The following is a 24,427-nucleotide window of genomic DNA, read 5'->3' on the forward strand; positions in this document are numbered from 1 at the left end:
GACCTTGGTCCTGGGAATGAACATTTCTTAACACCCAGCCATGTCTCTAGCACTGGAGATATTTTAAAGCCTATTTATATCATTTTTTAAGGTAGGAAATAGGGACAAACTCATACAAGAGAAAAACTATGTAAGTGATTTATTAATGATTTCAGACATCACAGTGTATTTAGCTTCAATGAATGTTTCATTTCTTTTACATAACAGCCTTGAAGGAAGTAAATTCCTTGCCATGTTCACTCAAGACTGATGGTGCAGATCACTACATTATGGTTCCCATTTTGAGACATTTGAGGTAGACACTAAAGTGTGCTACACGTGAAAATCCATTTAGTGAAGTTTATTTTGTGGTCCTTATATTCGTTCTGTGGCTTCTAAACAGGCAAAGTATCACAGCTTCACAGAGTTAAACAAATGCAGCATAACAAAAGCAACAAAGCATCACATTGCCCAACATATCCGCATTTTTCTATACAAAAATGAAAAGTTTTAGCTTGAACATAGTAAAGATTGTATTCACAATATACTTAATTCCAATTCATTTGTTTCTGGTAAATTTGAATAAAATACTTCACAATCTATCCTAACTTAAATGATCTCTAACTATCTAATGATCAACTCCATCAAAGGCACCAGAAGGATATTATTTAAATAAACAAAAACTCCAATGCAAATGACCTTAAAAAATTAAAAAAAAAAAAAAAAAAAAACCAACCCTAGAAATGACAAGACACTTAACTGCCTGGACAGTCACCCAGAGATACTTTACAACTTTGGAGCATCCATCTTTACCCTACAGCCCATAATATCTGGCAGACATTTCAGTGAAGCAGGAAATTTGAAAGAATCTTCGTTGATGGAGGGAGATTGGGTGGCCGTGTGGCCCAGTGGAAGGAACTGAGGATACATAGCCCAAGATGATTCTGGATCCAGACCTGCCACTGCCCCCACAACCCCCAAGGCCCACCGGCACAGCGCCAAGACCCAACTTCCAAGTTCTACGTTCCAAGTTCCGTCGGCTCCAGGCTCCATCGATCCAGGAACATCTTCTACGCTGGCAAGCGTGCCCTTCTCCCTTCTCCCATGGGCGGTGTGAGGCTTCACAAGGACGAATGGATGGCAGCACTGGCGGTGCGGATGGACTTCGGGGAGGGATGGAGTGGGGTGGGGTGGTGTGGGGTGGAGTGGGGTGGGGTGGGGTGGGATGGGATGAGAGCAGAACTGAGAGCCTAGGAGCCTGCATCCCAAGTTCCTAAGAGTGAACCAAGATTCTTCCTGGCCCCCACCCACCAACACGCACACACGCACGCACACACACACACGAGCACGCGCGCACGCGTGAGCAAATGCACAGGTAAGTACGCAGGCTCACACAAACACTCCCTCTAACCCGCTGCCAGCCACCCTGCTGATCTTCCTGGATTCTCTGGGAAGAGGGGGGATGTCCTGGGGAGATGGGGAGGACTAGGAGGAGGATGTGGATGAGGACGAAGAGGAGGACCAGAGAAAGGACCAGGAGGTGGAAGAGTGGCAGAGAGAGAGGAGGAGGAGGAGGAGTAGCGGGAGCAGAGGGAGGACGATTTGCAAGAGCAGGAGTCAACAGGTTCCCCCCAAGCGTGCCCCGCCCGAGGGTGATAGGATGACCGCCCTGCCCAGCGAGCACCCGATCCGATCCGTCCTGGCACCGCGCGGGAGAGCACCTGCAGGAGAGTATCTTCCCCCGTCTGGGAGGATGACAGAAGCCATCCCGACGCCTTGCCTGCGCCTTCCTGGGCACCTGCCCTGGAAGCCAGCGGTAGACGCTCATCGGGAAGAGAAAGCTGCAAAGCGCACTCCGCAGCCTGGGATGAGCCTCGCACCTCTCCTCTTCCGACGCCCGCACCCCCATTCGCACCCCTAACCCTGATCCCACGCCTGCTCCGCCGGGCACAGAAATGGCCTGCAGGTCAGAGGAGGGCTCCAATCCGCCCCGAGGCAAGGAGCTGCAGCTGGCTAGCTGCAGGGCAACAGGCCCCAGGTGGGGCGGGTCGGGGGTCGGGGTCCAAAGCCCTCCCCTGCCCTCCTGCCCTCCTGCCCTGGAAGGCCCCCCCGTAGGGTCCGAGCCAACACCCGTGGATTCCCCACGGGGGGGAGCGAGAGGCGAGGCGCGTGCACACTGGAGCCGAGGCCGAGGGAAAGGGAGGAGCAGGCCCTGGGGGGCCAGCACACCTGGCGGGGGCAGGCACGGCTGGGGCCCGGTGAGGGTGCCCGATGAAGGGAGGGAGTGGAGGTCCGTGGGGCGGGGGAGGAAAGGGTGGCAACGGCTGGCCCTGGGCCCCTGCTCCGGGCTGGGGCAGAGTGCTGAGGAGGGCCTAGGTGACAGGCAGGGGGCGGGAGCGCTGGCGCGGGGCTGGCTGAGGTTTGAGCCGGGCTCAGCTCAGGGCCGGTCGGTGGTGGGCTGGGCTCGGCTGGGCTCGGCCGGTGGCAGGCTGGCAAGCGCAGCAGCAGCCGCAGCAGCAGGCTGATGGGGCGTCGCGGCGACAGCCGCCCTCGTCTACGGCCATACCACCCTGAACGCGCCCGATCTCGTCTGATCTCGGAAGCTAAGCAGGGTCGGGCCTGGTTAGTACTTGGATGGGAGACCGCCTGGGAATACCGGGTGCTGTAGGCTTTTTGGCTGCCCTTTTGGCCCTTTGGGGCCTTCAAGGCCGGCGGGCCGAGAGCCAGCACTGGCCAGGACACCCCCATCCATCCGCACCCCGGAAAAAGCCCCTCCCCACCACACCCCCAGCCCACCGCCACAACCTTCGAAATTCACCCACCGCTCAGAGCCCTCAGGCGGGCAGGAAACCCACGAGGAGGGAGGGCAAACCCCCGAGTGGGAATCCCAGAAGCACCCAGGCTGAGAACCGCCTGCTACAGGTTGTCTGCATATGGGCGTGCTTGTGTGTGTGTGTGTGTGTGTGTGTGTGTGTGTGTCTGTCTGTCTGTCTGTCTGTCTGTCTGTCTGTCTGTGTAGGCACCGATCCCTTCCCTCCGTGCATGCTTGTGTTTCAGCGTGCTTGCGTGCATAGGAGAGTGTGTGCCTGTCAGTCTGTCTGTGTGTGTGTGTGTTGTGTGCCTGTAGGCCCCGTTGGGAGTGCAGCACACGCAGGGGTGCCCTCTGCGACTCCCATGGGAAGGTGGGTGTGGGTGGCTGTGCGAGCCATGATGGGATCGGACGGGCCACGGGCCACGGTACGGTATGGGACGGGACGCAAGATGTCAACAGTTGGAGGCTTCTTGACTCGAGAGCATGGAAGCTCCTGGCTCAGGGCAAGAGAAAGTCACGCACGGTTCGGGTGCTGTTCCACTAAGCCGGTGCAACTATCAGGGAAACTGGCCACCCAGAGCCGAGAGAGGTCTGTGCTGTGGGCTTCACGTGCCACCCGAAGCCATGCTTGCTTATGATGTCAGTCCGTCCGCGAGAAGGTGGCGCGCGGTCAGACCCAGAGGTGGCCGGGGAAGGAACAGGCAGGCAGGCGGCCCTTGGCTCTTGGTTGATGGAGGGAGATTGGGTGGCCGTGTGGCCCGGTGGAAGGAACTGAGGATACATAGCCCAAGATGATTCTGGATCCAGACCTGCCACCGCCCCCACAACCCCCAGCGCCCACCGGCACAGCGCCAAGACCCAACTTCCAAGTTCTACGTTCCAAGTTCCGTCGGCTCCAGGCTCCATCGATCCAGGAACATCTTCTACGCTGGCAAGCGTGCCCTTCTCCCTTCTCCCATGGGCGGTGAGAGGCTTCACGAGGACGAATGGATGGCAGCACTGGCGGTGCGGATGGACTTCGGGGAGGGATGGAGTGGGGTGGGGTGGGGTGGGGTGGGGTGGGGTGGGGTGGAGTGGGGGTGGGGTGGGGTGGGATGGGATGAGAGCAGAACTGGGAGCCTAGGAGCCTGCGTTCCAAGTTCCTAAGAGTGAACCAAGATTCTTCCTGGCCCCCACCCACCAACACGCACACACGCACACACGCACGCACACGCACACACAGACGCGCGCGCGCGCGCGCACGTGAGCAAATGCACAGGTAAGTACGCAGGCTCACACAAACACTCCCTCTAACCCGCTGCCAGCCACCCTGCTGGTCTTCCTGGATTCTCTGGGAGGAGGGGGGATGTCCTGGGGAGATGGGGAGGACTAGGAGGAGGATGTGGATGAGGACGAAGAGGAGGACCAGAGAAAGGACCAGGAGGTGGAAGAGTGGCAGAGAGAGAGGAGGAGGAGGAGGAGGAGGAGGAGGAGGAGGAGTAGCGGGAGCAGAGGGAGGACGATTTGCAGGAGCAGGAGTCAACAGGTTCCCCCCCAAGCGTGCCCCGCCCGAGGGTGATAGGATGACCGCCCTGCCCAGCGAGCACCCGATCCGATCCGTCCTGGCACCGCGCGGGAGAGCACCTGCAGGAGAGTATCTTCCCCCGTCTGGGAGGATGACAGAAGCCATCCCGACGCCTTGCCTGCGCCTTCCTGGGCACCTGCCCTGGAAGCCAGCGGTAGACGCTCATCGGGAAGAGAAAGCTGCAAAGCGCACTCCGCAGCCTGGGATGAGCCTCGCACCTCTCCTCTTCCGACGCCCGCACCCCCATTCGCACCCCTAACCCTGATCCCACGCCTGCTCCGCCGGGCACAGAAATGGCCTGCAGGTCAGAGGAGGGCTCCAATCCGCCCCGAGGCAAGGAGCTGCAGCTGGCTAGCTGCAGGGCAACAGGCCCCAGGTGGGGCGGGTCGGGGGTCGGGGTCCAAAGCCCTCCCCTGCCCTCCTGCCCTCCTGCCCTGGAAGGCCCCCCCGTAGGGTCCGAGCCGACACCCGTGGATTCCCCACGGGGGGAGCGAGAGGCGAGGCGCGTGCACACTGGAGCCGAGGCCGAGGGAAAGGGAGGAGCAGGCCCTGGGGGGGCCAGCACACCTGGCGGGGGCAGGCACGGCTGGGGCCCGGTGAGGGTGCCCGATGAAGGGAGGGAGTGGAGGTCCGTGGGGCGGGGGAGGGAAAGGGTGGCAACGGCTGGCCCTGGGCCCCTGCTCCGGGCTGGGGCAGAGTGCTGAGGAGGGCCTAGGTGGCAGGCAGGGGGCGGGAGCGCTGGCGCGGGGCTGGCTGAGGTTTGAGCCGGGCTCAGCTCAGGGCCGGTCGGTGGTGGGCTGGGCTCGGCTGGGCTCGGCCGGTGGCAGGCTGGCAAGCGCAGCAGCAGCCGCAGCAGCAGGCTGATGGGGCGTCGCGGCGACAGCCGCCCTCGTCTACGGCCATACCACCCTGAACGCGCCCGATCTCGTCTGATCTCGGAAGCTAAGCAGGGTCGGGCCTGGTTAGTACTTGGATGGGAGACCGCCTGGGAATACCGGGTGCTGTAGGCTTTTTGGCTGCCCTTTTGGCCCTTTGGGGCCTTCAAGGCCGGCGGGCCGAGAGCCAGCACTGGCCAGGACACCCCCATCCATCCGCACCCCGGAAACAGCCCCTCCCCACCACACCCCCAGCCCACCGCCACAACCTTCGAAATTCACCCACCGCTCAGAGCCCTCAGGCGGGCAGGAAACCCACGAGGAGGGGAGGGCAAACCCCCGAGTGGGAATCCCAGAAGCACCCAGGCTGAGAACCGCCTGCTACAGGTTGTCTGCATATGGGCGTGCTTGTGTGTGTGTGTGTGTGTGTGTGTGTGTGTGTGTGTCTGTCTGTCTGTCTGTCTGTCTGTCTGTCTGTGTAGGCACCGATCCCTTCCCTCCGTGCATGCTTGTGTTTCAGCGTGCTTGCGTGCATAGGAGAGTGTGTGCCTGTCAGTCTGTCTGTGTGTGTGTGTGTTGTGTGCCTGTAGGCCCCGTTGGGAGTGCAGCACACGCAGGGGTGCCCTCTGCGACTCCCATGGGAAGGTGGGTGTGGGTGGCTGTGCGAGCCATGATGGGATCGGACGGGCCACGGGCCACGGTACGGTATGGGACGGGACGCAAGATGTCAACAGTTGGAGGCTTCTTGACTCGAGAGCATGGAAGCTCCTGGCTCAGGGCAAGAGAAAGTCACGCACGGTTCGGGTGCTGTTCCACTAAGCCGGTGCAACTATCAGGGAAACTGGCCACCCAGAGCCGAGAGAGGTCTGTGCTGTGGGCTTCACGTGCCACCCGAAGCCATGCTTGCTTATGATGTCAGTCCGTCCGCGAGAAGGTGGCGCGCGGTCAGACCCAGAGGTGGCCGGGGAAGGAACAGGCAGGCAGGCGGCCCTTGGCTCTTGGTTGATGGAGGGAGATTGGGTGGCCGTGTGGCCCGGTGGAAGGAACTGAGGATACATAGCCCAAGATGATTCTGGATCCAGACCTGCCACCGCCCCCACAACCCCCAGCGCCCACCGGCACAGCGCCAAGACCCAACTTCCAAGTTCTACGTTCCAAGTTCCGTCGGCTCCAGGCTCCATCGATCCAGGAACATCTTCTACGCTGGCAAGCGTGCCCTTCTCCCTTCTCCCATGGGCGGTGAGAGGCTTCACGAGGACGAATGGATGGCAGCACTGGCGGTGCGGATGGACTTCGGGGGAGGGATGGAGTGGGGTGGGGTGGGGTGGGGTGGGGTGGGGTGGGGTGGAGTGGGGTGGGGTGGGGTGGGATGGGATGAGAGCAGAACTGGGAGCCTAGGAGCCTGCGTTCCAAGTTCCTAAGAGTGAACCAAGATTCTTCCTGGCCCCCACCCACCAACACGCACACACGCACACACGCACACACAGACGCGCGCGCGCGCGCACGTGAGCAAATGCACAGGTAAGTACGCAGGCTCACACAAACACTCCCTCTAACCCGCTGCCAGCCACCCTGCTGGTCTTCCTGGATTCTCTGGGAGGAGGGGGGATGTCCTGGGGAGATGGGGAGGACTAGGAGGAGGATGTGGATGAGGACGAAGAGGAGGACCAGAGAAAGGACCAGGAGGTGGAAGAGTGGCAGAGAGAGAGGAGGAGGAGGAGGAGGAGTAGCGGGAGCAGAGGGAGGACGATTTGCAGGAGCAGGAGTCAACAGGTTCCCCCCAAGCGTGCCCCGCCCGAGGGTGATAGGATGACCGCCCTGCCCAGCGAGCACCCGATCCGATCCGTCCTGGCACCGCGCGGGAGAGCACCTGCAGGAGAGTATCTTCCCCCGTCTGGGAGGATGACAGAAGCCATCCCGACGCCTTGCCTGCGCCTTCCTGGGCACCTGCCCTGGAAGCCAGCGGTGGACGCTCATCGGGAAGAGAAAGCTGCAAAGCGCACTCCGCAGCCTGGGATGAGCCTCGCACCTCTCCTCTTCCGACGCCCGCACCCCCATTCGCACCCCTAACCCTGATCCCACGCCTGCTCCGCCGGGCACAGAAATGGCCTGCAGGTCAGAGGAGGGCTCCAATCCGCCCCGAGGCAAGGAGCTGCAGCTGGCTAGCTGCAGGGCAACAGGCCCCAGGTGGGGCGGGTCGGGGGTCGGGGTCCAAAGCCCTCCCCTGCCCCTCCTGCCCTCCTGCCCTGGAAGGCCCCCGTAGGGTCCGAGCCGACACCCGTGGATTCCCCACGGGGGGGAGCGAGAGGCGAGGCGCGTGCACACTGGAGCCGAGGCCGAGGGAAAGGGAGGAGCAGGCCCTGGGGGGGCCAGCACACCTGGCGGGGGCAGGCACGGCTGGGGCCCGGTGAGGGTGCCCGATGAAGGGAGGGAGTGGAGGTCCGTGGGGCGGGGGAGGAAAGGGTGGCAACGGCTGGCCCTGGGCCCCTGCTCCGGGCTGGGGCAGAGTGCTGAGGAGGGCCTAGGTGGCAGGCAGGGGGCGGGAGCGCTGGCGCGGGGCTGGCTGAGGTTTGAGCCGGGCTCAGCTCAGGGCCGGTCGGTGGTGGGCTGGGCTCGGCTGGGCTCGGCCGGTGGCAGGCTGGCAAGCGCAGCAGCAGCCGCAGCAGCAGGCTGATGGGGCGTCGCGGCGACAGCCGCCCTCGTCTACGGCCATACCACCCTGAACGCGCCCGATCTCGTCTGATCTCGGAAGCTAAGCAGGGTCGGGCCTGGTTAGTACTTGGATGGGAGACCGCCTGGGAATACCGGGTGCTGTAGGCTTTTTGGCTGCCCTTTTGGCCCTTTGGGGCCTTCAAGGCCGGCGGGCCGAGAGCCAGCACTGGCCAGGACACCCCCATCCATCCGCACCCCGGAAAAAGCCCCTCCCCACCACACCCCCAGCCCACCGCCACAACCTTCGAAATTCACCCACCGCTCAGAGCCCTCAGGCGGGCAGGAAACCCACGAGGAGGGAGGGCAAACCCCCGAGTGGGAATCCCAGAAGCACCCAGGCTGAGAACCGCCTGCTACAGGTTGTCTGCATATGGGCGTGCTTGTGTGTGTGTGTGTGTGTGTGTGTGTGTGTGTGTGTCTGTCTGTCTGTCTGTCTGTCTGTCTGTGTAGGCACCGATCCCTTCCCTCCGTGCATGCTTGTGTTTCAGCGTGCTTGCGTGCATAGGAGAGTGTGTGCCTGTCAGTCTGTCTGTGTGTGTGTGTGTTGTGTGCCTGTAGGCCCCGTTGGGAGTGCAGCACACGCAGGGGTGCCCTCTGCGACTCCCATGGGAAGGTGGGTGTGGGTGGCTGTGCGAGCCATGATGGGATCGGACGGGCCACGGGCCACGGTACGGTATGGGACGGGACGCAAGATGTCAACAGTTGGAGGCTTCTTGACTCGAGAGCATGGAAGCTCCTGGCTCAGGGCAAGAGAAAGTCACGCACGGTTCGGGTGCTGTTCCACTAAGCCGGTGCAACTATCAGGGAAACTGGCCACCCAGAGCCGAGAGAGGTCTGTGCTGTGGGCTTCACGTGCCACCCGAAGCCATGCTTGCTTATGATGTCAGTCCGTCCGCGAGAAGGTGGCGCGCGGTCAGACCCAGAGGTGGCCGGGGAAGGAACAGGCAGGCAGGCGGCCCTTGGCTCTTGGTTGATGGAGGGAGATTGGGTGGCCGTGTGGCCCGGTGGAAGGAACTGAGGATACATAGCCCAAGATGATTCTGGATCCAGACCTGCCACCGCCCCCACAACCCCCAGCGCCCACCGGCACAGCGCCAAGACCCAACTTCCAAGTTCTACGTTCCAAGTTCCGTCGGCTCCAGGCTCCATCGATCCAGGAACATCTTCTACGCTGGCAAGCGTGCCCTTCTCCCTTCTCCCATGGGCGGTGAGAGGCTTCACGAGGACGAATGGATGGCAGCACTGGCGGTGCGGATGGACTTCGGGGAGGGATGGAGTGGGGTGGGGTGGGGGTGGGGTGGGGTGGGGTGGAGTGGGGTGGGGTGGGGTGGGATGGGATGAGAGCAGAACTGGGAGCCTAGGAGCCTGCGTTCCAAGTTCCTAAGAGTGAACCAAGATTCTTCCTGGCCCCCACCCACCAACACGCACACACGCACACACGCACGCACACGCACACACAGACGCGCGCGCGCGCGCGCGTGAGCAAATGCACAGGTAAGTACGCAGGCTCACACAAACACTCCCTCTAACCCGCTGCCAGCCACCCTGCTGGTCTTCCTGGATTCTCTGGGAGGAGGGGGGATGTCCTGGGGGAGATGGGGAGGACTAGGAGGAGGATGTGGATGAGGACGAAGAGGAGGACCAGAGAAAGGACCAGGAGGTGGAAGAGTGGCAGAGAGAGAGGAGGAGGAGGAGGAGGAGGAGTAGCGGGAGCAGAGGGAGGACGATTTGCAGGAGCAGGAGTCAACAGGTTCCCCCCAAGCGTGCCCCCGCCCGAGGGTGATAGGATGACCGCCCTGCCCAGCGAGCACCCGATCCGATCCGTCCTGGCACCGCGCGGGAGAGCACCTGCAGGAGAGTATCTTCCCCCGTCTGGGAGGATGACAGAAGCCATCCCGACGCCTTGCCTGCGCCTTCCTGGGCACCTGCCCTGGAAGCCAGCGGTGGACGCTCATCGGGAAGAGAAAGCTGCAAAGCGCACTCCGCAGCCTGGGATGAGCCTCGCACCTCTCCTCTTCCGACGCCCGCACCCCCATTCGCACCCCTAACCCTGATCCCACGCCTGCTCCGCCGGGCACAGAAATGGCCTGCAGGTCAGAGGAGGGCTCCAATCCGCCCCGAGGCAAGGAGCTGCAGCTGGCTAGCTGCAGGGCAACAGGCCCCAGGTGGGGCGGGTCGGGGGTCGGGGGTCCAAAGCCCTCCCCTGCCCTCCTGCCCTCCTGCCCTGGAAGGCCCCCCGTAGGGTCCGAGCCGACACCCGTGGATTCCCCCACGGGGGGAGCGAGAGGCGAGGCGCGTGCACACTGGAGCCGAGGCCGAGGGAAAGGGAGGAGCAGGCCCTGGGGGGGCCAGCACACCTGGCGGGGGCAGGCACGGCTGGGGCCCGGTGAGGGTGCCCGATGAAGGGAGGGAGTGGAGGTCCGTGGGGCGGGGGAGGAAAGGGTGGCAACGGCTGGCCCTGGGCCCCTGCTCCGGGCTGGGGCAGAGTGCTGAGGAGGGCCTAGGTGGCAGGCAGGGGGGCGGGAGCGCTGGCGCGGGGCTGGCTGAGGTTTGAGCCGGGCTCAGCTCAGGGCCGGTCGGTGGTGGGCTGGGCTCGGCTGGGCTCGGCCGGTGGCAGGCTGGCAAGCGCAGCAGCAGCCGCAGCAGCAGGCTGATGGGGCGTCGCGGCGACAGCCGCCCTCGTCTACGGCCATACCACCCTGAACGCGCCCGATCTCGTCTGATCTCGGAAGCTAAGCAGGGTCGGGCCTGGTTAGTACTTGGATGGGAGACCGCCTGGGAATACCGGGTGCTGTAGGCTTTTTGGCTGCCCTTTTGGCCCTTTGGGGCCTTCAAGGCCGGCGGGCCGAGAGCCAGCACTGGCCAGGACACCCCCATCCATCCGCACCCCGGAAACAGCCCCCTCCCCACCACACCCCCAGCCCACCGCCACAACCTTCGAAATTCACCCACCGCTCAGAGCCCTCAGGCGGGCAGGAAACCCACGAGGAGGGGAGGGCAAACCCCCCGAGTGGGAATCCCAGAAGCACCCAGGCTGAGAACCGCCTGCTACAGGTTGTCTGCATATGGGCGTGCTTGTGTGTGTGTGTGTGTGTGTGTGTGTGTGTGTCTGTCTGTCTGTCTGTCTGTCTGTCTGTCTGTCTGTGTAGGCACCGATCCCTTCCCTCCGTGCATGCTTGTGTTTCAGCGTGCTTGCGTGCATAGGAGAGTGTGTGCCTGTCAGTCTGTCTGTGTGTGTGTGTTGTGTGCCTGTAGGCCCCGTTGGGAGTGCAGCACACGCAGGGGTGCCCTCTGCGACTCCCATGGGAAGGTGGGTGTGGGTGGCTGTGCGAGCCATGATGGGATCGGACGGGCCACGGGCCACGGTACGGTATGGGACGGGACGCAAGATGTCAACAGTTGGAGGCTTCTTGACTCGAGAGCATGGAAGCTCCTGGCTCAGGGCAAGAGAAAGTCACGCACGGTTCGGGTGCTGTTCCACTAAGCCGGTGCAACTATCAGGGAAACTGGCCACCCAGAGCCGAGAGAGGTCTGTGCTGTGGGCTTCACGTGCCACCCGAAGCCATGCTTGCTTATGATGTCAGTCCGTCCGCGAGAAGGTGGCGCGCGGTCAGACCCAGAGGTGGCCGGGGAAGGAACAGGCAGGCAGGCGGCCCTTGGCTCTTGGTTGATGGAGGGAGATTGGGTGGCCGTGTGGCCCGGTGGAAGGAACTGAGGATACATAGCCCAAGATGATTCTGGATCCAGACCTGCCACCGCCCCCCACAACCCCCAGCGCCCACCGGCACAGCGCCAAGACCCAACTTCCAAGTTCTACGTTCCAAGTTCCGTCGGCTCCAGGCTCCATCGATCCAGGAACATCTTCTACGCTGGCAAGCGTGCCCTTCTCCCTTCTCCCATGGGCGGTGAGAGGCTTCACGAGGACGAATGGATGGCAGCACTGGCGGTGCGGATGGACTTCGGGGGAGGGATGGAGTGGGGTGGGGTGGGGTGGGGTGGGGTGGGGTGGGGTGGAGTGGGGTGGGGTGGGGTGGGATGGGATGAGAGCAGAACTGGGAGCCTAGGAGCCTGCGTTCCAAGTTCCTAAGAGTGAACCAAGATTCTTCCTGGCCCCCACCCACCAACACGCACACACGCACACACGCACGCACACGCACACACAGACGCGCGCGCGCGCGCGCACGTGAGCAAATGCACAGGTAAGTACGCAGGCTCACACAAACACTCCCTCTAACCCGCTGCCAGCCACCCTGCTGGTCTTCCTGGATTCTCTGGGAGGAGGGGGGATGTCCTGGGGAGATGGGGAGGACTAGGAGGAGGATGTGGATGAGGACGAAGAGGAGGACCAGAGAAAGGACCAGGAGGTGGAAGAGTGGCAGAGAGAGAGAGGAGGAGGAGGAGGAGGAGGAGTAGCGGGAGCAGAGGGAGGACGATTTGCAGGAGCAGGAGTCAACAGGTTCCCCCCAAGCGTGCCCCGCCCGAGGGTGATAGGATGACCGCCCTGCCCAGCGAGCACCCGATCCGATCCGTCCTGGCACCGCGCGGGAGAGCACCTGCAGGAGAGTATCTTCCCCCGTCTGGGAGGATGACAGAAGCCATCCCGACGCCTTGCCTGCGCCTTCCTGGGCACCTGCCCTGGAAGCCAGCGGTGGACGCTCATCGGGAAGAGAAAGCTGCAAAGCGCACTCCGCAGCCTGGGATGAGCCTCGCACCTCTCCTCTTCCGACGCCCGCACCCCCATTCGCACCCCTAACCCTGATCCCACGCCTGCTCCGCCGGGCACAGAAATGGCCTGCAGGTCAGAGGAGGGCTCCAATCCGCCCCGAGGCAAGGAGCTGCAGCTGGCTAGCTGCAGGGCAACAGGCCCCAGGTGGGGCGGGTCGGGGGTCGGGGTCCAAAGCCCTCCCCTGCCCTCCTGCCCTCCTGCCCTGGAAGGCCCCCCCGTAGGGTCCGAGCCGACACCCGTGGATTCCCCACGGGGGGAGCGAGAGGCGAGGCGCGTGCACACTGGAGCCGAGGCCGAGGGAAAGGGAGGAGCAGGCCCTGGGGGGGCCAGCACACCTGGCGGGGGCAGGCACGGCTGGGGCCCGGTGAGGGTGCCCGATGAAGGGAGGGAGTGGAGGTCCGTGGGGCGGGGGAGGAAAGGGTGGCAACGGCTGGCCCTGGGCCCCTGCTCCGGGCTGGGGCAGAGTGCTGAGGAGGGCCTAGGTGGCAGGCAGGGGGCGGGAGCGCTGGCGCGGGGCTGGCTGAGGTTTGAGCCGGGCTCAGCTCAGGGCCGGTCGGTGGTGGGCTGGGCTCGGCTGGGCTCGGCCGGTGGCAGGCTGGCAAGCGCAGCAGCAGCCGCAGCAGCAGGCTGATGGGGCGTCGCGGCGACAGCCGCCCTCGTCTACGGCCATACCACCCTGAACGCGCCCGATCTCGTCTGATCTCGGAAGCTAAGCAGGGTCGGGCCTGGTTAGTACTTGGATGGGAGACCGCCTGGGAATACCGGGTGCTGTAGGCTTTTTGGCTGCCCTTTTGGCCCTTTGGGGCCTTCAAGGCCGGCGGGCCGAGAGCCAGCACTGGCCAGGACACCCCCATCCATCCGCACCCCGGAAACAGCCCCCCTCCCCACCACACCCCCAGCCCACCGCCACAACCTTCGAAATTCACCCACCGCTCAGAGCCCTCAGGCGGGCAGGAAACCCACGAGGAGGGAGGGCAAACCCCCCGAGTGGGAATCCCAGAAGCACCCAGGCTGAGAACCGCCTGCTACAGGTTGTCTGCATATGGGCGTGCTTGTGTGTGTGTGTGTGTGTGTGTGTGTGTGTGTCTGTCTGTCTGTCTGTCTGTCTGTCTGTCTGTCTGTCTGTGTAGGCACCGATCCCTTCCCTCCGTGCATGCTTGTGTTTCAGCGTGCTTGCGTGCATAGGAGAGTGTGTGCCTGTCAGTCTGTCTGTGTGTGTGTGTGTTGTGTGCCTGTAGGCCCCGTTGGGAGTGCAGCACACGCAGGGGTGCCCTCTGCGACTCCCATGGGAAGGTGGGTGTGGGTGGCTGTGCGAGCCATGATGGGATCGGACGGGCCACGGGCCACGGTACGGTATGGGACGGGACGCAAGATGTCAACAGTTGGAGGCTTCTTGACTCGAGAGCATGGAAGCTCCTGGCTCAGGGCAAGAGAAAGTCACGCACGGTTCGGGTGCTGTTCCACTAAGCCGGTGCAACTATCAGGGAAACTGGCCACCCAGAGCCGAGAGAGGTCTGTGCTGTGGGCTTCACGTGCCACCCGAAGCCATGCTTGCTTATGATGTCAGTCCGTCCGCGAGAAGGTGGCGCGCGGTCAGACCCAGAGGTGGCCGGGGAAGGAACAGGCAGGCAGGCGGCCCTTGGCTCTTGGTTGATGGAGGGAGATTGGGTGGCCGTGTGGCCCGGTGGAAGGAACTGAGGATACATAGCCCAAGATGATTCTGGATCCAGACCTGCCACCGCCCCCACAACCCCCAGCGCCCACCGGCACAGCGCCAAGACCCAACTTCCAAGTTCTACGTTCCAAGTTCCGTCGGCTCCAGGCTCCATCGATCCAGGAACATCTTCTACGCTGGCAAGCGTGCCCTTCTCCCTTCTCCCATGGGCGGTGAGAGGCTTCACGAGGACGAATGGATGGCAGCACTGGCGGTGCGGATGGACTTCGGGGGAGGGATGGAGTGGGGTGGGGGTGGGGTGGGGTGGGGTGGGGTGGAGTGGGGGTGGGGTGGGGTGGGATGGGATGAGAGCAGAACTGGGAGCCTAGGAGCCTGCGTTCCAAGTTCCTAAGAGTGAACCAAGATTCTTCCTGGCCCCCACCCACCAACACGCACACACGCACACACGCACGCACACGCACACACAGCCGCGCGCGCGCGCGCGCACGTGAGCAAATGCACAGGTAAGTACGCAGGCTCACACAAACACTCCCTCTAACCCGCTGCCAGCCACCCTGCTGGTCTTCCTGGATTCTCTGGGAGGAGGGGGATGTCCTGGGGAGATGGGGAGGACTAGGAGGAGGATGTGGATGAGGACGAAGAGGAGGACCAGAGAAAGGACCAGGAGGTGGAAGAGTGGCAGAGAGAGAGGAGGAGGAGGAGGAGGAGGAGTAGCGGGAGCAGAGGGAGGACGATTTGCAGGAGCAGGAGTCAACAGGTTCCCCCCAAGCGTGCCCCGCCCGAGGGTGATAGGATGACCGCCCTGCCCAGCGAGCACCCGATCCGATCCGTCCTGGCACCGCGCGGGAGAGCACCTGCAGGAGAGTATCTTCCCCCGTCTGGGAGGATGACAGAAGCCATCCCGACGCCTTGCCTGCGCCTTCCTGGGCACCTGCCCTGGAAGCCAGCGGTGGACGCTCATCGGGAAGAGAAAGCTGCAAAGCGCACTCCGCAGCCTGGGATGAGCCTCGCACCTCTCCTCTTCCGACGCCCGCACCCCCCATTCGCACCCCTAACCCTGATCCCACGCCTGCTCCGCCGGGCACAGAAATGGCCTGCAGGTCAGAGGAGGGCTCCAATCCGCCCCGAGGCAAGGAGCTGCAGCTGGCTAGCTGCAGGGCAACAGGCCCCAGGTGGGGCGGGTCGGGGGTCGGGGTCCAAAGCCCTCCCCTGCCCTCCTGCCCTCCTGCCCTGGAAGGCCCCCCGTAGGGTCCGAGCCGACACCCGTGGATTCCCCACGGGGGGAGCGAGAGGCCAGGCGCGTGCACACTGGAGCCGAGGCCGAGGGAAAGGGAGGAGCAGGCCCTGGGGGGCCAGCACACCTGGCGGGGGCAGGCACGGCTGGGGCCCGGTGAGGGTGCCCGATGAAGGGAGGGAGTGGAGGTCCGTGGGGCGGGGGAGGAAAGGGTGGCAACGGCTGGCCCTGGGCCCCTGCTCCGGGCTGGGGCAGAGTGCTGAGGAGGGCCTAGGTGGCAGGCAGGGGGGCGGGAGCGCTGGCGCGGGGCTGGCTGAGGTTTGAGCCGGGCTCAGCTCAGGGCCGGTCGGTGGTGGGCTGGGCTCGGCTGGGCTCGGCCGGTGGCAGGCTGGCAAGCGCAGCAGCAGCCGCAGCAGCAGGCTGATGGGGCGTCGCGGCGACAGCCGCCCTCGTCTACGGCCATACCACCCTGAACGCGCCCGATCTCGTCTGATCTCGGAAGCTAAGCAGGGTCGGGCCTGGTTAGTACTTGGATGGGAGACCGCCTGGGAATACCGGGTGCTGTAGGCTTTTTGGCTGCCCTTTTGGCCCTTTGGGGCCTTCAAGGCCGGCGGGCCGAGAGCCAGCACTGGCCAGGACACCCCCATCCATCCGCACCCCGGAAACAGCCCCCTCCCCACCACACCCCCAGCCCACCGCCACAACCTTCGAAATTCACCCACCGCTCAGAGCCCTCAGGCGGGCAGGAAACCCACGAGGAGGGAGGGCAAACCCCCCGAGTGGGAATCCCAGAAGCACCCAGGCTGAGAACCGCCTGCTACAGGTTGTCTGCATATGGGCGTGCTTGTGTGTGTGTGTGTGTGTGTGTGTGTGTGTCTGTCTGTCTGTCTGTCTGTCTGTCTGTCTGTCTGTGTAGGCACCGATCCCTTCCCTCCGTGCATGCTTGTGTTTCAGCGTGCTTGCGTGCATAGGAGAGTGTGTGCCTGTCAGTCTGTCTGTGTGTGTGTGTTGTGTGCCTGTAGGCCCCGTTGGGAGTGCAGCACACGCAGGGGTGCCCTCTGCGACTCCCATGGGAAGGTGGGTGTGGGTGGCTGTGCGAGCCATGATGGGATCGGACGGGCCACGGGCCACGGTACGGTATGGGACGGGACGCAAGATGTCAACAGTTGGAGGCTTCTTGACTCGAGAGCATGGAAGCTCCTGGCTCAGGGCAAGAGAAAGTCACGCACGGTTCGGGTGCTGTTCCACTAAGCCGGTGCAACTATCAGGGAAACTGGCCACCCAGAGCCGAGAGAGGTCTGTGCTGTGGGCTTCACGTGCCACCCGAAGCCATGCTTGCTTATGATGTCAGTCCGTCCGCGAGAAGGTGGCGCGCGGTCAGACCCAGAGGTGGCCGGGGAAGGAACAGGCAGGCAGGCGGCCCTTGGCTCTTGGTTGATGGAGGGAGATTGGGTGGCCGTGTGGCCCGGTGGAAGGAACTGAGGATACATAGCCCAAGATGATTCTGGATCCAGACCTGCCACCGCCCCCACAACCCCCAGCGCCCACCGGCACAGCGCCAAGACCCAACTTCCAAGTTCTACGTTCCAAGTTCCGTCGGCTCCAGGCTCCATCGATCCAGGAACATCTTCTACGCTGGCAAGCGTGCCCTTCTCCCTTCTCCCATGGGCGGTGAGAGGCTTCACGAGGACGAATGGATGGCAGCACTGGCGGTGCGGATGGACTTCGGGGAGGGATGGAGTGGGGTGGGGTGGGGTGGGGTGGGGTGGGGGTGGAGTGGGGGTGGGGTGGGGTGGGATGGGATGAGAGCAGAACTGGGAGCCTAGGAGCCTGCGTTCCAAGTTCCTAAGAGTGAACCAAGATTCTTCCTGGCCCCCACCCACCAACACGCACACACGCACACACGCACGCACACGCACACACAGCCGCGCGCGCGCGCGCGCACGTGAGCAAATGCACAGGTAAGTACGCAGGCTCACACAAACACTCCCTCTAACCCGCTGCCAGCCACCCTGCTGGTCTTCCTGGATTCTCTGGGAGGAGGGGGGATGTCCTGGGGAGATGGGGAGGACTAGGAGGAGGATGTGGATGAGGACGAAGAGGAGGACCAGAGAAAGGACCAGGAGGTGGAAGAGTGGCAGAGAGAGAGGAGGAGGAGTTGGAGGAGGAGGAGTAGCGGGAGCAGAGGGAGGACGATTTGCAGGAGCAGGAGTCAACAGGTTCCCCCCAAGCGTGCCCCGCCCGAGGGTGATAGGATGACCGCCCTGCCCAGCGAGCACCCGATCCGATCCGTCCTGGCACCGCGCGGGAGAGCACCTGCAGGAGAGTATCTTCCCCCGTCTGGGAGGATGACAGAAGCCATCCCGACGCCTTGCCTGCGCCTTCCTGGGCACCTGCCCTGGAAGCCAGCGGTAGACGCTCATCGGGAAGAGAAAGCTGCAAAGCGCACTCCGCAGCCTGGGATGAGCCTCGCACCTCTCCTCTTCCGACGCCCGCACCCCCCATTCGCACCCCTAACCCTGATCCCACGCCTGCTCCGCCGGGCACAGAAATGGCCTGCAGGTCAGAGGAGGGCTCCAATCCGCCCCGAGGCAAGGAGCTGCAGCTGGCTAGCTGCAGGGCAACAGGCCCCAGGTGGGGCGGGTCCGGGGTCGGGGTCCAAAGCCCTCCCCTGCCCTCCTGCCCTCCTGCCCTGGAAGGCCCCCGTAGGGTCCGAGCCGACACCCGTGGATTCCCCACGGGGGGAGCGAGAGGCGAGGCGCGTGCACACTGGAGCCGAGGCCGAGGGAAAGGGAGGAGCAGGCCCTGGGGGGGCCAGCACACCTGGCGGGGGCAGGCACGGCTGGGGCCCGGTGAGGGTGCCCGATGAAGGGAGGGGAGTGGAGGTCCGTGGGGCGGGGGAGGAAAGGGTGGCAACGGCTGGCCCTGGGCCCCTGCTCCGGGCTGGGGCAGAGTGCTGAGGAGGGCCTAGGTGGCAGGCAGGGGGGCGGGAGCGCTGGCGCGGGGCTGGCTGAGGTTTGAGCCGGGCTCAGCTCAGGGCCGGTCGGTGGTGGGCTGGGCTCGGCTGGGCTCGGCCGGTGGCAGGCTGGCAAGCGCAGCAGCAGCCGCAGCAGCAGGCTGATGGGGCGTCGCGGCGACAGCCGCCCTCGTCTACGGCCATACCACCCTGAACGCGCCCGATCTCGTCTGATCTCGGAAGCTAAGCAGGGTCGGGCCTGGTTAGTACTTGGATGGGAGACCGCCTGGGAATACCGGGTGCTGTAGGCTTTTTGGCTGCCCTTTTGGCCCTTTGGGGCCTTCAAGGCCGGCGGGCCGAGAGCCAGCACTGGCCAGGACACCCCCATCCATCCGCACCCCGGAAACAGCCCCCTCCCCACCACACCCCCAGCCCACCGCCACAACCTTCGAAATTCACCCACCGCTCAGAGCCCTCAGGCGGGCAGGAAACCCACGAGGAGGGAGGGCAAACCCCCGAGTGGGAATCCCAGAAGCACCCAGGCTGAGAACCGCCTGCTACAGGTTGTCTGCATATGGGCGTGCTTGTGTGTGTGTGTGTGTGTGTGTGTGTGTGTGTGTGTGTGTCTGTCTGTCTGTCTGTCTGTCTGTCTGTCTGTGTAGGCACCGATCCCTTCCCTCCGTGCATGCTTGTGTTTCAGCGTGCTTGCGTGCATAGGAGAGTGTGTGCCTGTCAGTCTGTCTGTGTGTGTGTGTTGTGTGCCTGTAGGCCCCGTTGGGAGTGCAGCACACGCAGGGGTGCCCTCTGCGACTCCCATGGGAAGGTGGGTGTGGGTGGCTGTGCGAGCCATGATGGGATCGGACGGGCCACGGGCCACGGTACGGTATGGGACGGGACGCAAGATGTCAACAGTTGGAGGCTTCTTGACTCGAGAGCATGGAAGATCCTGGCTCAGGGCAAGAGAAAGTCACGCACGGTTCGGGTGCTGTTCCACTAAGCCGGTGCAACTATCAGGGAAACTGGCCACCCAGAGCCGAGAGAGGTCTGTGCTGTGGGCTTCACGTGCCACCCGAAGCCATGCTTGCTTATGATGTCAGTCCGTCCGCGAGAAGGTGGCGCGCGGTCAGACCCAGAGGTGGCCGGGGAAGGAACAGGCAGGCAGGCGGCCCTTGGCTCTTGGTTGATGGAGGGAGATTGGGTGGCCGTGTGGCCCGGTGGAAGGAACTGAGGATACATAGCCCAAGATGATTCTGGATCCAGACCTGCCACCGCCCCCCACAACCCCCAGCGCCCACCGGCACAGCGCCAAGACCCAACTTCCAAGTTCTACGTTCCAAGTTCCGTCGGCTCCAGGCTCCATCGATCCAGGAACATCTTCTACGCTGGCAAGCGTGCCCTTCTCCCTTCTCCCATGGGCGGTGAGAGGCTTCACGAGGACGAATGGATGGCAGCACTGGCGGTGCGGATGGACTTCGGGGGAGGGATGGAGTGGGGTGGGGTGGGGTGGGGTGGGGTGGGGTGGAGTGGGGTGGGGGTGGGGTGGGATGGGATGAGAGCAGAACTGGGAGCCTAGGAGCCTGCGTTCCAAGTTCCTAAGAGTGAACCAAGATTCTTCCTGGCCCCCACCCACCAACACGCACACACGCACACACGCACGCACACGCACACACAGCCGCGCGCGCGCGCACGTGAGCAAATGCACAGGTAAGTACGCAGGCTCACACAAACACTCCCTCTAACCCGCTGCCAGCCACCCTGCTGGTCTTCCTGGATTCTCTGGGAGGAGGGGGGATGTCCTGGGGAGATGGGGAGGACTAGGAGGAGGATGTGGATGAGGACGAAGAGGAGGACCAGAGAAAGGACCAGGAGGTGGAAGAGTGGCAGAGAGAGAGGAGGAGGAGGAGGAGGAGTAGCGGGAGCAGAGGGAGGACGATTTGCAGGAGCAGGAGTCAACAGGTTCCCCCCAAGCGTGCCCCGCCCGAGGGTGATAGGATGACCGCCCTGCCCAGCGAGCACCCGATCCGATCCGTCCTGGCACCGCGCGGGAGAGCACCTGCAGGAGAGTATCTTCCCCCGTCTGGGAGGATGACAGAAGCCATCCCGACGGCCTTGCCTGCGCCTTCCTGGGCACCTGCCCTGGAAGCCAGCGGTAGACGCTCATCGGGAAGAGAAAGCTGCAAAGCGCACTCCGCAGCCTGGGATGAGCCTCGCACCTCTCCTCTTCCGACGCCCGCACCCCCATTCGCACCCCTAACCCTGATCCCACGCCTGCTCCGCCGGGCACAGAAATGGCCTGCAGGTCAGAGGAGGGCTCCAATCCGCCCCGAGGCAAGGAGCTGCAGCTGGCTAGCTGCAGGGCAACAGGCCCCAGGTGGGGCGGGTCGGGGGTCGGGGTCCAAAGCCCTCCCCTGCCCTCCTGCCCTCCTGCCCTGGAAGGCCCCCCGTAGGGTCCGAGCCGACACCCGTGGATTTCCCCACGGGGGGAGCGAGAGGCGAGGCGCGTGCACACTGGAGCCGAGGCCGAGGGAAAGGGAGGAGCAGGCCCTGGGGGGGCCAGCACACCTGGCGGGGGCAGGCACGGCTGGGGCCCGGTGAGGGTGCCCGATGAAGGGAGGGAGTGGAGGTCCGTGGGGCGGGGGAGGAAAGGGTGGCAACGGCTGGCCCTGGGCCCCTGCTCCGGGCTGGGGCAGAGTGCTGAGGAGGGCCTAGGTGGCAGGCAGGGGGCGGGAGCGCTGGCGCGGGGCTGGCTGAGGTTTGAGCCGGGCTCAGCTCAGGGCCGGTCGGTGGTGGGCTGGGCTCGGCTGGGCTCGGCCGGTGGCAGGCTGGCAAGCGCAGCAGCAGCCGCAGCAGCAGGCTGATGGGGCGTCGCGGCGACAGCCGCCCTCGTCTACGGCCATACCACCCTGAACGCGCCCGATCTCGTCTGATCTCGGAAGCTAAGCAGGGTCGGGCCTGGTTAGTACTTGGATGGGAGACCGCCTGGGAATACCGGGTGCTGTAGGCTTTTTTGGCTGCCCTTTTGGCCCTTTGGGGCCTTCAAGGCCGGCGGGCCGAGAGCCAGCACTGGCCAGGACACCCCCATCCATCCGCACCCCGGAAACAGCCCCTCCCCACCACACCCCCAGCCCACCGCCACAACCTTCGAAATTCACCCACCGCTCAGAGCCCTCAGGCGGGCAGGAAACCCACGAGGAGGGAGGGCAAACCCCCGAGTGGGAATCCCAGAAGCACCCAGGCTGAGAACCGCCTGCTACAGGTTGTCTGCATATGGGCGTGCTTGTGTGTGTGTGTGTGTGTGTGTGTGTGTGTGTGTGTGTGTCTGTCTGTCTGTCTGTCTGTCTGTGTAGGCACCGATCCCTTCCCTCCGTGCATGCTTGTGTTTCAGCGTGCTTGCGTGCATAGGAGAGTGTGTGCCTGTCAGTCTGTCTGTGTGTGTGTGTGTTGTGTGCCTGTAGGCCCCGTTGGGAGTGCAGCACACGCAGGGGTGCCCTCTGCGACTCCCATGGGAAGGTGGGTGTGGGTGGCTGTGCGAGCCATGATGGGATCGGACGGGCCACGGGCCACGGTACGGTATGGGACGGGACGCAAGATGTCAACAGTTGGAGGCTTCTTGACTCGAGAGCATGGAAGCTCCTGGCTCAGGGCAAGAGAAAGTCACGCACGGTTCGGGTGCTGTTCCACTAAGCCGGTGCAACTATCAGGGAAACTGGCCACCCAGAGCCGAGAGAGGTCTGTGCTGTGGGCTTCACGTGCCACCCGAAGCCATGCTTGCTTATGATGTCAGTCCGTCCGCGAGAAGGTGGCGCGCGGTCAGACCCAGAGGTGGCCGGGGAAGGAACAGGCAGGCAGGCGGCCCTTGGCTCTTGGTTGATGGAGGGAGATTGGGTGGCCGTGTGGCCCGGTGGAAGGAACTGAGGATACATAGCCCAAGATGATTCTGGATCCAGACCTGCCACCGCCCCACAACCCCCAGCGCCCACCGGCACAGCGCCAAGACCCAACTTCCAAGTTCTACGTTCCAAGTTCCGTCGGCTCCAGGCTCCATCGATCCAGGAACATCTTCTACGCTGGCAAGCGTGCCCTTCTCCCTTCTCCCATGGGCGGTGAGAGGCTTCACGAGGACGAATGGATGGCAGCACTGGCGGTGCGGATGGACTTCGGGGAGGGATGGAGTGGGGTGGGGTGGGGTGGGGTGGGGTGGGGTGGAGTGGGGTGGGGTGGGGTGGGATGGGATGAGAGCAGAACTGGGAGCCTAGGAGCCTGCGTTCCAAGTTCCTAAGAGTGAACCAAGATTCTTCCTGGCCCCCACCCACCAACACGCACACACGCACACACGCACGCACACGCACACACAGACGCGCGCGCGCGCGCACGTGAGCAAATGCACAGGTAAGTACGCAGGCTCACACAAACACTCCCTCTAACCCGCTGCCAGCCACCCTGCTGGTCTTCCTGGATTCTCTGGGAGGAGGGGGGATGTCCTGGGGAGATGGGGAGGACTAGGAGGAGGATGTGGATGAGGACGAAGAGGAGGACCAGAGAAAGGACCAGGAGGTGGAAGAGTGGCAGAGAGAGAGGAGGAGGAGGAGGAGGAGGAGTAGCGGGAGCAGAGGGAGGGACGATTTGCAGGAGCAGGAGTCAACAGGTTCCCCCCCAAGCGTGCCCCCGCCCGAGGGTGATAGGATGACCGCCCTGCCCAGCGAGCACCCGATCCGATCCGTCCTGGCACCGCGCGGGAGAGCACCTGCAGGAGAGTATCTTCCCCCGTCTGGGAGGATGACAGAAGCCATCCCGACGCCTTGCCTGCGCCTTCCTGGGCACCTGCCCTGGAAGCCAGCGGTAGACGCTCATCGGGAAGAGAAAGCTGCAAAGCGCACTCCGCAGCCTGGGATGAGCCTCGCACCTCTCCTCTTCCGACGCCCGCACCCCCATTCGCACCCCTAACCCTGATCCCACGCCTGCTCCGCCGGGCACAGAAATGGCCTGCAGGTCAGAGGAGGGCTCCAATCCGCCCCGAGGCAAGGAGCTGCAGCTGGCTAGCTGCAGGGCAACAGGCCCCAGGTGGGGCAGGTCGGGGGTCGGGGTCCAAAGCCCTCCCCTGCCCTCCTGCCCTCCTGCCCTGGAAGGCCCCCCGTAGGGTCCGAGCCGACACCCGTGGATTCCCCACGGGGGGAGCGAGAGGCGAGGCGCGTGCACACTGGAGCCGAGGCCGAGGGAAAGGGAGGAGCAGGCCCTGGGGGGCCAGCACACCTGGCGGGGGCAGGCACGGCTGGGGCCCGGTGAGGGTGCCCGATGAAGGGAGGGAGTGGAGGTCCGTGGGGCGGGGGAGGAAAGGGTGGCAACGGCTGGCCCTGGGCCCCTGCTCCGGGCTGGGGCAGAGTGCTGAGGAGGGCCTAGGTGGCAGGCAGGGGGGCGGGAGCGCTGGCGCGGGGCTGGCTGAGGTTTGAGCCGGGCTCAGCTCAGGGCCGGTCGGTGGTGGGCTGGGCTCGGCTGGGCTCGGCCGGTGGCAGGCTGGCAAGCGCAGCAGCAGCCGCAGCAGCAGGCTGATGGGGCGTCGCGGCGACAGCCGCCCTCGTCTACGGCCATACCACCCTGAACGCGCCCGATCTCGTCTGATCTCGGAAGCTAAGCAGGGTCGGGCCTGGTTAGTACTTGGATGGGAGACCGCCTGGGAATACCGGGTGCTGTAGGCTTTTTGGCTGCCCTTTTGGCCCTTTGGGGCCTTCAAGGCCGGCGGGCCGAGAGCCAGCACTGGCCAGGACACCCCCATCCATCCGCACCCCGGAAACAGCCCCTCCCCACCACACCCCCAGCCCACCGCCACAACCTTCGAAATTCACCCACCGCTCAGAGCCCTCAGGCGGGCAGGAAACCCACGAGGAGGGAGGGCAAAC

At 64.1% G+C, this 24,427-nt stretch overlaps 9 non-coding genes across 9 annotated transcripts; all 9 read left to right on the forward strand.

The window, feature by feature from the left end:
* The first annotated feature begins 2,531 nt into the window (after window positions 1-2,531).
* LOC127234764 (5S ribosomal RNA) lies at window positions 2,532-2,650 on the forward strand. The gene has a single exon (XR_007835592.1). It is a non-coding gene; the product is annotated as a 5S ribosomal RNA (ribosomal RNA).
* A 2,596-nt stretch (window positions 2,651-5,246) lies between these two features.
* LOC127234803 (5S ribosomal RNA) lies at window positions 5,247-5,365 on the forward strand. Its single transcript, XR_007835622.1, has one exon. It is a non-coding gene; the product is annotated as a 5S ribosomal RNA (ribosomal RNA).
* A 2,566-nt stretch (window positions 5,366-7,931) lies between these two features.
* Window positions 7,932-8,050, forward strand: LOC127234814 (5S ribosomal RNA). Its single transcript, XR_007835633.1, has one exon. It is a non-coding gene; the product is annotated as a 5S ribosomal RNA (ribosomal RNA).
* Window positions 8,051-10,623: 2,573 nt separating this feature from the next.
* Window positions 10,624-10,742, forward strand: LOC127234826 (5S ribosomal RNA). The gene has a single exon (XR_007835644.1). It is a non-coding gene; the product is annotated as a 5S ribosomal RNA (ribosomal RNA).
* Window positions 10,743-13,326: 2,584 nt separating this feature from the next.
* Window positions 13,327-13,445, forward strand: LOC127234838 (5S ribosomal RNA). Its single transcript, XR_007835655.1, has one exon. It is a non-coding gene; the product is annotated as a 5S ribosomal RNA (ribosomal RNA).
* Window positions 13,446-16,028: 2,583 nt separating this feature from the next.
* Window positions 16,029-16,147, forward strand: LOC127234771 (5S ribosomal RNA). Its single transcript, XR_007835596.1, has one exon. It is a non-coding gene; the product is annotated as a 5S ribosomal RNA (ribosomal RNA).
* Window positions 16,148-18,725: 2,578 nt separating this feature from the next.
* Window positions 18,726-18,844, forward strand: LOC127234782 (5S ribosomal RNA). The gene has a single exon (XR_007835603.1). It is a non-coding gene; the product is annotated as a 5S ribosomal RNA (ribosomal RNA).
* Window positions 18,845-21,418: 2,574 nt separating this feature from the next.
* On the forward strand, window positions 21,419-21,537 carry LOC127234794 (5S ribosomal RNA). Its single transcript, XR_007835614.1, has one exon. It is a non-coding gene; the product is annotated as a 5S ribosomal RNA (ribosomal RNA).
* A 2,570-nt stretch (window positions 21,538-24,107) lies between these two features.
* On the forward strand, window positions 24,108-24,226 carry LOC127234795 (5S ribosomal RNA). Its single transcript, XR_007835615.1, has one exon. It is a non-coding gene; the product is annotated as a 5S ribosomal RNA (ribosomal RNA).
* Window positions 24,227-24,427: the final 201 nt, after the last annotated feature.

Source organism: Phodopus roborovskii, unplaced genomic scaffold (assembly GCF_943737965.1).
Source record: "Phodopus roborovskii unplaced genomic scaffold, PHOROB, whole genome shotgun sequence".
Lineage (NCBI taxonomy): Eukaryota > Metazoa > Chordata > Mammalia > Rodentia > Cricetidae > Phodopus > Phodopus roborovskii.